The sequence below is a fragment of the Alexandromys fortis genome, unplaced genomic scaffold (genome assembly GCF_014885135.2).
Source record: "Alexandromys fortis isolate MF-2015 unplaced genomic scaffold, M_Fortis_MF-2015_v1.1 scaffold_33, whole genome shotgun sequence".
Classification (NCBI taxonomy): domain Eukaryota; kingdom Metazoa; phylum Chordata; class Mammalia; order Rodentia; family Cricetidae; genus Alexandromys; species Alexandromys fortis.
Genome location: NW_026067917.1, coordinates 3,693,493 through 3,705,373, shown reverse-complemented (window position 1 = coordinate 3,705,373; position 11,881 = coordinate 3,693,493). Strand labels below are relative to the sequence as shown.

The window sequence follows — 11,881 nt, the reverse complement described above, 5'->3', positions numbered from 1 at the left end:
TTCAAGGTGTGTGGATTAATATCCTCACCTCAAAAACTCTTAGTAGATAGTCAATTGAGACTCTTTTCTATTACTATGTTATTACAAAAATAGTCAGATATGCAGCATTTCTCTGGAGGGTGAGATTGGATTGGGAAATAGATGTTCATTTTTCCCCAGATCTAATAGCTGAAGGAAAGTTTTTTTTTGCTGGAGTCAATGTGAAAATATGGGCTGCACAAGAAAAAATGCCTGGCTTCCAGGGAGGAAAGGGGCAAACCAGAACAGGGCACAGCTCAGAGGCCTTGGCCCTTTGGGAAAAAGATGGCTATTTTCCAAGGGGCTCCTTCCACAGCTGCCACCATTCAACTCAGCAATAGATGGGAACCAGAACTCACAAGCAAAGGAACAGAGCATCAATAAGGCAAGACAGGCCTGTTTTTTTCAGTATAGAGCAATGCAGGTGAGTAGATTAAATTCTTCTATTTAAATTAAATAAACGTTCTAATTTCTTCAATCTTTTAAAACAAACAAACGTGTGTGTGTGTGTGTGTGTGTGTAGATCAGAATGCACCTTCAGGGGTTGATATTTACTTACCTTGTTTAAGAATGGAGTTTCTTTGTTGATTTGTTACTGCATTGCCCAGTGACCCCTGCACTTCCAGGGATCCTCCAGTCCCTGCCTCCCATCCACCTTGGTAACACCCAGAAGACATGGGTTTCAGGGATGCAAACTTGGGTCCTCACACCCGAACAGCAAGTGCCTTACCCCCTGAGCCGTAAGCAGTCCAGATTTCTTTGATCGTTAGATGTCTTTAATCTTAAGACACTAAAGACAAAGACAAAGGTGTTTCTGGAGAAAAACCTGCATTCCTAAGAATACTTTCCCAAGGTACCTGGAGTTGTTGTTAATCCTGACCACTGTGAGAGAAAGACCAATTCCACAGTTTTTGCGCCAAATTGAGGCAAGCTTTAATTAAATACTGGCCAGGATCCTGGATTCTGGCCAAGTCGATTTCTGGGTTCCCAGAAAACAGCCGTGTTTTGCAGAGGCTTGAAAGGGCAAGACCACTAGGCCACCATATTTTCCATCAGGTCCAGTCAGGGCCAAGCACACATCCTGATGTATTTCCTGCCTGTACACCTCCTACCCACATCCAGTCAAGTGCTTTGGATTTGAACAGATTTGCCTGCTAGAGCAAAATCTGTGGCTTGTTAATGCCTGAGTGCCTAGCCACAGCCCCCACAGTTCCAGAAAGTTACCTGTCCTTGGGCAAGTGGGACTTGCAAGTTAACTTTGGCTCTTACATAATAAAGCTAGCACGGAGTCCTTTGTACTGTTGTGTTCTACCTCAATCTTCACTACCACAGTAAGCGGGACCTCATGCCTTCTTCGCCGTTGGAGCAGATGCCTTCAGTTGCTTCACCGCTGCAGCCCTGAGAATCAGTGGCCATGATTAAAGCTGAATCTGCCTTAGGAAATCCGCACCTTTCTCCCAGCTTTGGATGATCTGCGGTAGTGGCGCCTGTGCAGCAACCCCGCTTAGGACCCTTGTCACTTAACTTCTTGTCCCCTTAACATTTTCCCTTGGTCCCTCACTCAGATCAACCTCTACTTCCTGGACCATTGGAAAATGTTGAGCCCTTACTTGGGTAGTAGCTTGTGTCATGGTCTTCAGGTTTTCAGAGGTATTATGTAGATAAGCTTTCAAAATTCTAAACTGCTCTATGAACGTGTTACTATTACTATTTAATTATGTAATTCTTCTCTATCCCTTCCTGTCCTTCAAACTGAAGACCCTATAAGGACATGCTGGTTTCTTCGTCACTAACCTGTGTTTTGCGTCCACCTGGTCATTTCCAACAAAGACTGTTATACTGATACAGTACAACATGTGTACGCAGACTTACCAAAAATGGCACTGATAATGGTGTTGGTGTGCCCAGGATCACCCTACGGCAAGCTAATAGATAACCCTGAATCTGAGTTGGTTATTCCTGTATGGGAGGAAGATGGGGACAAGTGACCACCATCTCATGGTCTTTCTATGACAAGACTGTTGAGCCCCGTCAGCCTCCTGGATGCTCACTGTGCTCTCCAAGTGCATGGGACTCTGGGGTTTCCTCACAGAAGACACACACACAGCTCTACTCTGTAGACTCCTCACAGAGTGCTCAGCCACACTTCCTAGGAAGGACCCTGGTTGCAACCTCCTTGTGCAATTAACACCCATTCTCAGAAAAGTGCAGCACTGGTTCACAGCATTGATGAAAGAAAAGGATAAATATCAAAAGAAAACCCTGCCGTAGAGGGGTGTCCCATGGTAAAGGGGAATGAATGTTTCCAATTTATCCCTGAAATCTGAGTCAAGAAACAGTGGCAGCTCATCCTAAACAGTGGAAACAGAAACTCCTAAAGATGCTATGGTTCTGCTGGGAGCTGGAAGCAGCTTGGACAGTTGTCTACAGGTCAGTAGTGTTACAGGGAAGTTTTCTAGTTAAAACTATAAAAATAGCTGCCCTCCCAAACAAAAACGCCATGGAGTTCACTTTGAGTTAGCTAACTATTGCTGGGCATGGGGCCTGCCTGCTCTGGAGTGTGTTTGATCTACGAGGGACAGGCCACTGGGGAAAACTGATTTTTCTCTTTGCCAACAGCTATCCATTGCAAACAGCTTCTTCATTAGGAGTGGGACCCCAAATCCCCTTCCTCCCCCTAGTGCTAGGGCTCCATATGACTTGAATGTGTACAAGTCTTTCTTGGCATTTTTTTGTCTGTTTGTTTTAATTTTTGTTTTTGTGAGTTTTTTTTTTAAAAGAATGAGTAAATGAACATGGAAGTGAGTGAGGAGGAGGGGAAGGAGTACCTGGGAGGAGGTGGGTGAGCACAAGCATGATCAAATATATGAAAAATGTTCATGAAACTAAAAAAATATGCAAGAAGAAAGAAAGAAAGAAAAAAGAAATGTATTTCCATGCTCATAAAAATGACAATTTCATGTTTGTCTTATATAAGAGCCTGGGGAAATTTAGTTGAGGCATGACTCTGTTAGCTGCCACCATTTACCCCATTCTGTGGTAAGGATTCCCATAGAGCCCTTTCATGTCCCTGTCTTATTATTTACTTAGAGTGATAAAGGCAAAGCCTACAGCTTTGAGAGGCATTGTTGCACGTAGCTGTGCCCACTGCGCTTCTCCCTAGAGGCTGTCCAATGCCAATCCAAAGCACTTTGAAGAATACGCTTTGGGAGGAATGGGAAGGAAGGGGTAAAGCCTGGTGCTGCCATTGCTGTATCTACCCATCGGTTGTACGTTTAGTCAGTGTCTGCCACGTGAGTCAAACTGGTGCGACAGAAAAGCACCCAATGCATATTGCCGCGTGAGGTTCAGTTTCTTGTTGTTTGTTGATGGAGGTGGGTCTTGTATCTTATCTGTTGCTTTCATTGGTTAATAATAAAGAAACTGCCTCGGCCCTCATAGGACAGAAAATTAGGTAGGTGGAGTAAACAGAAGAGAATGCTGGGAAAAAGAAGCTGAATCAAAGAGTCGCCATGGTTCTCCGACTCCAGACAGACGCAGGTTAAGATTCTCCCTGGTAAGCCACTTCATGGGCTACACAGAATATTAGAAATGGGTTAGATTAATATGTAAGAGCTAGCCAATAAGAAACTGGAACTAGCTGGGCCAGGCAGTGTTTTAAAAGAATACAGTTTCCGTGTAATTATTTCGGGCATAAGCTAGCCATGTGGGCGGCCGGGTGCAGGGGACGTAGCCCCACCGCTCCTATCACAACAGTTTGTTTTGATTTTGTTTGTTTGTTTGTTTTACAAGTCTAAGCTCTCCTGTATTTATTAACATTTGTTTTCACCCACCTAGAGCCGTTTACCCTAGGCCTGGAGAAGAAACCGTGAGCCTCCTGGATGGGCACCATGAGGACTGAGTAAGCAGAGATAGACACACACATGTCCACCAGAGCTGTTTGCCTTAGGAGGGGAGAAGAAACTATGGCCTGCCTGATAATGGTGAGCAAATATATAGTAAGGTGTGTGTGTGTGTGTGTGTGTGAGAGAGAGAGAGAGAGAGAGAGAGAGAGAGAGAGAGAGAGAGAGAGAGGCTTATGTCCTGTAGAAACAGGCAGATCTGAAGAGGAGAAGATAATGGTGGCCAGCTTGCCACCAGGGCCACTGTGACATCAGTCCTGGGCTGCTGCCAAGGGCAATGTCTGAGTCCATGGCTCTACCACAGCCATAGCTTGTGCTGTTTTCCTTGACTCCTGTTACCACTGAAGGCTGTACAGATGCCTGGAGTCTGGTCAGACATCTGAGGGCATGTTGACATCTGAGGGTCATGCTGCCAGGGCCATACAGATGTTCGTGCTCTGTGCTGCCACCCAGGGCCATGGTGACACCCAGGCCTAATCTGTGGCCTAGAGCCATTTCTGGGTCCATAGCTATAGCTCAGCCAGAGTCTGTACTGATATCCATGACTCCTGGTACCTATGAAGGCCATGTTGATGCCTGATGCTGGGTGGCCACCTGGGTACTTGATGTTATCTGAGGGCTACCTTGCAGTCGGTTGATGCTGATCTGAGTGGCCTGTGCAGCCACCTGGGACCATGGTGATATCTGGGCCTGGGATACTGCCAAGGATCATGTCTATGTCCATGGTCCTACCAAAACCAGGGTTTGTGTTTATGGCCTGTATTGGCACCAAAGGCCACTGGATATCTGGCTTCTAGTCTGCCACCTGTGACCATGCTGGGGTCTGAGGGACAGGCTACTGCCTGGGCCATGTCTGAATTGGTGACCGTGGGGTAGCCAGGATCTGCGTTGATGTCTGTGGCTCCAGTTACCACTAAAGGCAACGTAGATGCCCCCGGTTTAGGCCAACAGCTGAGGCCGCCCAAGGGTCATGCTCTTGCAAGGTTCATACACATCAGGGTGGCCTGAACTGTGGCCAAGTTGACATCTAGGGCCTGAACTACAGACATGGGCCATGCCTGGATCTGTGGGCCATGCCTGGGTCAGTGGCCCTACTGCATTCAGGGTCTTTGTTGGGGTCTTTGGCTCCTGTTACCATAGAAGGCACTGTGACTGTGCAGGGTCCGGGCTGCCACCTAGAGACATGTTAAAGTCGGGGACCTCATTGCTGCTGATCCTATGCTGATCTGAGAGCCCTGTGCTGCTTCCCAGGGCCACAGTGACATCTGGGCTCAAGCTGCTGTGGCTGGCTATGTCTGGGTCTGTGGTCCTGCCACAGCTGGCATCTGTGTTGATGCCCACTGCAGTGTTACCACAGGGGCCCATGCGAACCATGTGTTTTGTGTTTTTAATTTTTTGTCTTATTTTTATTATTTCTTTTTTAGTTTCTCATCAGGGGGAGACACCGCAAGGGTGAAGGGCAGATATGGAGGGACTGAGAAAGGAGTGGGGTGGTGAGCATGATGTGAATTCACAAAGAATCAATAAAAATTATGCTAATAGAAAGAGTTGCTTTGTGCTATCTATGTTTAAACTTCTCCTTTCAGGGCATAGGTAGATATGTCATCTGTACATCTCACATATGTTGGGACATTTTAATAGGAGTTTCTAGGAATGATAATTACATTCTTTATCAAGTATCTATTCATCACATACTTTGTACCAGATTTACTCTAACTGTCAGAAAAAAAAAAACAAATAATATTTCAGGTAGGAGGCGATAAATGACGGGTGTTTTTTAAAAAATGATACTCTTTGGGGACATTAAGAACTACAGTAAGTTAAAAAGAACACAAACAAGGAAAACTAACAGGGCAGGGGACATTCCATGACTCTTGCTGGCTGCATTGGCCTAGTACAGCTACTTTTAACATGGAGAAGCAGCTGCCAGGAGCTGGGGGAACAAAACCAAGTTAATAAGAACAAAGAGTATCAGAGAAAGTGTGGGGCTACAGGGCTGAGAAGCAGGCAAGGACTAAATCATGTAGGATCTGGGTTAATCATAGTAAAAAAAAAACATTTATTTGACTTCAAACACTGTGAAGTAGGACACAGCACAGGAGTCTGCTCAAGTGGTGAATCGGCAAATAATATTTCTGATTCCAAAGGAAGCAGAAAAGTTGAACTTCCAGTAAACATTGTAGATGGAATCCCTTAATGGGACATATTAAGTGTGTAATGGAAACCACGTGATCTGTTAAAGATCAGATTTTTATCCTAGTCTGTAGGCGGAGACTGTTCGTTCATTTTCTGGTTGCCCAGTCTTAAATAATAACACAGAAACTATATTAATTACAACACTGTTTGGCCAATAGGCTATGCATTTTTCTAGCTAACTCTTCCATCTTAAATTAACCTATTTCTATTCATCTGTGAATCACCACGGTTCTGGCTGATGGCTGATTTCTTTCTCCTTCAGCAGCTACATCATGGCATCTTCTGACTCTGCCTGCTTTCTTTCTATATCTCTGTTCGGATTTCCTGCCTGGCTTTACTCCACTAATCCATTGGCCGAAATAGCTTCATTAATAACCAATGGTAATAAAACATATTTATAGCATACAGAAGGGAATCCCACATCACTAGTCACTAGATAAGTAAGAATTATGTTTACTAAGATAAAAGAAGATGGTGTCATAAACTCAAGCAGCACAGTGTGCATCTGGAGGTCAACTTTTCAGGAGGCAGAGGCAGAACAACCACGTAAGGTTAGAAGTTTGAGATGCTTGGGTAGCACAGAGAGACCCTGTCTCAACAAAAAAATTACAGAGTTTATGCTGGGTATGAGAGCTGAAGAGAATTGATAGTTACTCTCTGGCCAGGCATGGTATGACATTCCTATAATCCCAGCACCAGGAAAGCAGAAGCAGGAAGATCAAAATTCCTAGGCCGGCCTGGACTACATATGGTGACCTCATGTTTTCATTTAGTTATTTAATAGTTTTGTGTGTTGTGGTGGTTTATTTCTGGCTTCATAAGTTTGTGGTAACCAACTGGCGAAAGCAAGCAAGCCATGGAATGAGTCTGGAATTGAGCTGTAAGATTGGACTCAGAAAGAAAGAGTTGAAGGTATCATCAGCACAGAGACCATGTTCAAATCCATGAGAGTTTATGGTCATACAGGAAAGGATGTCTAGGGAGGGAAGCCTGGAGGATGCCAGCATGTAGGCTTGGAAAAGACAAGGAAAAAAAAAAAAAAAAAACAACAAGGTTTTCCTGAGAAGAAAAGTCCCAGGTGTTCTAAATACCGAGAACTGTTAAGAAATTGGGTAGGATGTAACGGCGTAAGCGAATGCAGACAGATTGTCAAAATATAGACAGCTTTAATGGAGGAATAGACTTACAGAACCACTGTTCCCGCGGAGACCAGGAAAGCAGAAGAGAGCGCTGGGAGCACGCTCACCAATTTTATAGGAGAACTTTAGCCTGAGGCGNATAGCTGTGATTTTGCTGCTGTAATGAATCGCAGTGCAAATATCTGATATGAAGGATATCTGCTAAGTGACCCCTGTGAAAGGGTCATTCGATCTGCAAGAGGGTTGTGACCCCCAGGTTGAGAAATACTCAGTCCCACCACACCGGAGGTTGAGGCAAAAAAAGCATCTTGAGCCAAGACTTGCCTGGACTACAGTATAAGACTGTTTACAAAAAATGAAAGGCTGTGGTAAAAATAAGCTCTGTCCTTTCATCAATATACATATAAACTTGACTTAAAGAAGAGTGAATGAAGAATAGGAAGATGAAACTGGAAATAGCCAACACATCCAGAGCACGTTTCAAGGCAAAGCAGTTGAGAGATGGAGCAGGAGTAGAGTCTGGAGTCATGGCCATTTTGTTTCAAGTGAGCTCAGGGTGGAGGAGGAGAGCTCCAAAGGAAACAGAAATCCTTTTGTGGGCACAAAGCCTCAGAGACAGGGAGGGAGAGCTTGAGGGAGCCATGCGTCCGATAAAACCAGAAACTCTCCCCAGGTTGTGAGGGTAGAAAAAGCACACCAGATGGAAGCAAGGCTTCTGATGGATCAGGGATGGCTCAACAGCAGAGGGTGGTGACGCAATGCCCTCTCACTCTTCCTTAGACAGTAGTTGGGAGCTATGGATGCCTAACTGGTCACCAGTACCAGGCTTTTTCTCTTGGGTCACCAGCCAGCTGCTAAATCAAGTCCCAGAGACTTCTTAGCTGTGAATGCTCTGTCTGGATTAGGTTCATTTCTTAGGCTCTTTGAACTTAAATTCACCTTTTTTTCTTTATCTACCTTTTCTACTTTTCTTGCTTCTGCATATATTACATATATATATATATATATATTACTTTCACTGCTTCTTGGGTCTGTTTGACCCTGGTATGTTCTTCTCTTCCTCCTCCTCCTTTTCCTCCTCCTTTCTGCTGAGATTTTCTTTCCTACTTATTCTCTCTGTCTGCCAGTCCTGCCTATCCCTCTCCTGCCTTGAAGAAGCTTTAGAGTTCTTAGAAGTGCAACGGAAATAATCCATGTTGCTGCTATCCATATCACTAAAATTTAAATTTTCCCTTGAATCTATCATGATGGAATAAGTTGGTGGAGGAAAAACAGTTTTAGAATAGACAAAGAAGAAGATTGGTTCTGCTTTAAATACATGTGAAAATCAACACCAAATGATGTTGATTTTTAACAAGAATCCCCTTTGTTGTCAGGAGACACATTTCAAGCCTTGCACATTTTGATATTTTTTTTAAATGGGGCAACTGTCAATTTGAATTACTCCAATCTGCTTTGCATAATAATTTACATATTTATCCACCAAGAATGTCCCGATAAAGGACACTATCCCGTGAGAGATGAAAAGGCTTGATTCTCCAGTCACACTTGCATTTTTCCATAGCCAGCCCCCTTTTCCAGAAGCAAAATTGGAGCCTTGAGAAAGACAATGGGCAGGGTCAGTGGTTTGCTGCTAATTTTCTTTAGTGTAAAATGCTATTATGCAAAATTGCTCAGAGTCGTTTTCATCTGTATCACTCCAGCTAAAGCCATTTTTTTTTTTGTTTTTCAGTGGTGAAGAATACTCCTTCCCTAAACAAGATGAACACGAACAAGCTTCCATTTGCTCCCCATGAAAAAATGCTGAGCCACTTTTGTAGGAAAATAAAAAATATTGTCCTTTCTGTCAGTTATTAATTCAATGTTTCCGGATATCTTGTATTCCTCAACTCTGAGATTTTGTGTTAGTACTCAAGCCTATGTTGGGATTTGCCCAGGGTTCTTAAAGTTTCTTTCTGAAGATATTATTTTTGATCTCAACCATAAACTTGACTGCAGTAAACATAAAAGTTGTTCATTTTTTTGCATTTGATTTCTGTTTGTGATTGAGGTATGGCCCCAAAAACTCAGAGCAAGGTCCTCCAGACAGCGCTGCAATGGGTCTTCTGGTATGCTTCTAACCCATCTAGAATTCTCAGTGTCACCAAGCATAACACAACCCTAGATCCCAAAGACATGGCCATATGTGGACTAGAAACCATTGCCATCCAGGACTTAGGCATGGGAATAAGAGTTGGAGACAGGGCGGACTCTCGTAGTTGTCATGAAAACCCTCTGCCAATATTTGTGTTGAGAGTTGAATCCCAACCCCAACTGCCCACTGTGTGTCTTCAGAGAGAAGCTTCCACTGACCTGACTCAGTTTCTTCCTTCTCCTTACTGCTCCCACTGCTCGGTCAATTATCCCTTCATGAGCCCGACAGTGTTTCAGCGGTTTTGGAACTGTGTTTCTTAGAGCTGGAAAGGCCTAGGGATGAGTCACTTCTGGGAAGTGTCTCCAGAATAACTTGGAATCATCCCATCCGAGTTTTGCTTTTCCCACAGCTCAGCTCTACCCCTTTAGCTTAGAGTATTAGGATTCTGACATGTATTTTCTTTCCACTACATGTTCTGCTTTAGAAAAATGAAAAGTTGGGAGGGAAATCACAGGCATTTCCCACACCAACAGGAGTGGAGGGGCTTGTGTACGAATTCTCCCATGCTGAATGTGTTGGCTTTTTTTTTTTTTTTAACAATAGCCACGAGTCTGTAACTCACTTTTGTAGATTTACATAAGAACAGCAGTACAGCTAGACATGTGTGGTCTTTGCTTGTATGATCTTAACTGTCAGGAACAGTCAGCCCGCTCAGTTTAGGAGTGGAGAGGAAGCCTTGATTTCCCCATAAGCAAGAAGCCAACCAATCTCTGAGCATCGTCAAAGGTCCTGAGCAGTGTGCCCCCTTCCTCGTGTCTTCGCGTTCACTTTGGGGTGTTTTGTGAGCCTTGTGCTTTAGGACAGCGCTAAGGGCACAAATGGGAATGGGTGTTTTCCTTGACAAAACATAGCACGCAGTTAAGTGAGCGCGCATTTCCCATGTCTCCCCACTCACCTTGTGAGCCACAAATAGAATGATAAATGGCGCTTCAAGTCTCCAAACATCCCCGGCATAAATCAGAGGAGAAAACCACAAAGCAAGGTCGCTTTTTCCTTCTGTGATGAAGTAGGCTCACAGGACACATGCTGTCTTCTGTGCCGGGGAGTATCTGCTTCCGTTCCACCTTTTCCAGAACCCGGTGAAAGGTCAAAATCTCGGGACACCTGGGCCTCTGATACCCAGGGAGCCTTGTTATGTTTTAGATTTAGTTGTTTAAGTTTTACCTTTTCAGGAATTATTTCCCCATTGTCTTGTATACAAAATAATGAGATTGGTATGACATTTTCACATATTTATACCATTGGGTTTTTTTGTTGTTGTTTTTTTGTTTTTTGTTTTGTTTTGTTTTGTTTTTGTTTTGGAATCAGAGCAGACATTTGCTTGCTAGAAGTGTCTCACTGGGGATGAGACAGCACAGCCTGGCATTGCCCAGCTCGCCCCCTCCACTCTTTCCAGGGACAGCTTAGCTGGTTGTTTTGCAAATTGTCTTGAAGCAGGATCCCAAGCCAACACTCTGGCTTTTCTATAGAAAAAGGAATTCATTTCGATCCTTTGTGTGCCCACAGTCAGCCAAGCTCCTCAAGGCCTCCTTCGGTAAGGGTGAGCAGGAACAGAGCCCTTTCATTTGACTTGGCAAGTAACCTTGTCTGAAACGCGCCCGGACCTTCCCGCCTGACGGTGCCGCATGGAAATCAATGTTGTCTTTCTCTACTCCAGCACTCACACAGTCGGGTGTGTGTTGTAAAGCAGAGAGAATTATCCAACGGCTGTAATTATAGTGACTCATTGACACAAATGCTGAGAGGCAGATGTAGCATAAATAATGAGGAAACACAAAGAACACTCTTCATTATCAGCGCCGAGCCTCCCAGTCCTCGGCACAAGAAGGCCAGAGGCCAATGGGAAGAGCCCTGCTACCCCAGTGCCTCTTGATTATGCCCTCACCTGGAGAAAGTGTGGGTCTCAGAGCCCGGGTCCACGAGACTAAAGCAAAAAGCAAACAAGAGGCTTGTTCTAAAGTTGCCAGCTATGTGGCATCGCATGCAAGATGCCGTATGGATGGAATAAACAAGTAATGTGTAGGAAACGTGCCAGAGCTCTGGAGCAAGGGGAGATGCCCACATGAAAACATGACTCCATCAAAGTAGGGTTGAGCTATGGACAATCACACGTCAGTCACCCCAAGGGCAATGATGGTTGTAGGAAACCTTGAAGTCAGCTCAAAGCACCCCAAAATCAAGTTCTCAGCGCAGAGGGACAGAAGGCAGGGATAAAAAAAAAATAGAGAAGACAGATGAAGAAGGACAAAGGGAAGGGTACAAGGAACCAGGGATAAAAGGGACAAGAAAGGGATATTTGTTTTGGGGGGAGCAAGGGAACTCGGGGTGGGGGGATGACAAAGGACTGCCTCTGGATAGAGAGGAGACAGATCCAGCCCATAGGAGAATGTTGGTTAAAAAGGTCAAAAGGGAAACCCTGCTTTAGGATGAGG

General features: G+C 44.5%; 1 long non-coding RNA gene across 1 annotated transcript; it reads left to right on the top strand.

Annotated features, from left to right (window-relative positions):
* Positions 1-620: 620 nt before the first annotated feature.
* LOC126500260 (uncharacterized) lies at positions 621-9,035 on the top strand. The gene is made up of 4 exons (XR_007591282.1): positions 621-2,448; positions 3,460-3,574; positions 3,856-4,001; positions 8,988-9,035. It is a non-coding gene; the product is annotated as an uncharacterized lncRNA (long non-coding RNA).
* Positions 9,036-11,881: the final 2,846 nt, after the last annotated feature.